This window comes from Aythya marila, assembly GCF_965140915.1.
Source record: "Aythya marila genome assembly, chromosome: 22".
Taxonomy (NCBI): domain Eukaryota; kingdom Metazoa; phylum Chordata; class Aves; order Anseriformes; family Anatidae; genus Aythya; species Aythya marila.
In genome coordinates this window covers 2,294,483-2,295,083 of record NC_139063.1, presented here as the reverse complement: position 1 = coordinate 2,295,083, position 601 = coordinate 2,294,483, and positions in this window count along the sequence as shown.

Here is a 601-nt window from a genome sequence, read left to right as displayed (position 1 = left end):
CTCTAAAGCTGGGAAATGTAAAGTATTACAAGGTAGAGAAACACGGAGATCAAAGTTTAACCCCAATCCAAAAGAAGTCTGAAATTCGTCCTTAAAGCATCTCGGAGCCAGTGGGCTTCTTATAACCCTCAACAAGCCGTGCAGATTCACAGCAGACGGCCATTGGAAACATCTGGCCACAACTCACTTAAACAGAAAAGGCTGAAAAAAGGCTGAAAAGGCTCCTCACAAGTGCAGGAGCTGGCTGCTCCACAAATCAAACTACCACAAAGTCTGCAAATAGCGGAAACGCGATGTGTAAACGTGCACAGGAGTAGCGATAGCAGGGGGCCATTGGAACGGGGAACAAAAGGTACAGGTGAAAATGTAAGCAGCCGTTTTAAATCAGGTTTTGGATTTGAGTCAAGACAGATCCAGAGGAAAGGTTTGCTTTAACATTGCCCGTCTCAAAACCACTCAAGTCACGCTAAGGTAGCAAGGCCAGGCAGCTGGAGGGGCGGCAGCTTTTGATGTACGCTTGTGCCATTTAATAACCGAAGGAGCTCAAATTAAGTCAGTTCTCGGATGATATTTTAATGAAAAGTGGGACTGCCCATCATAT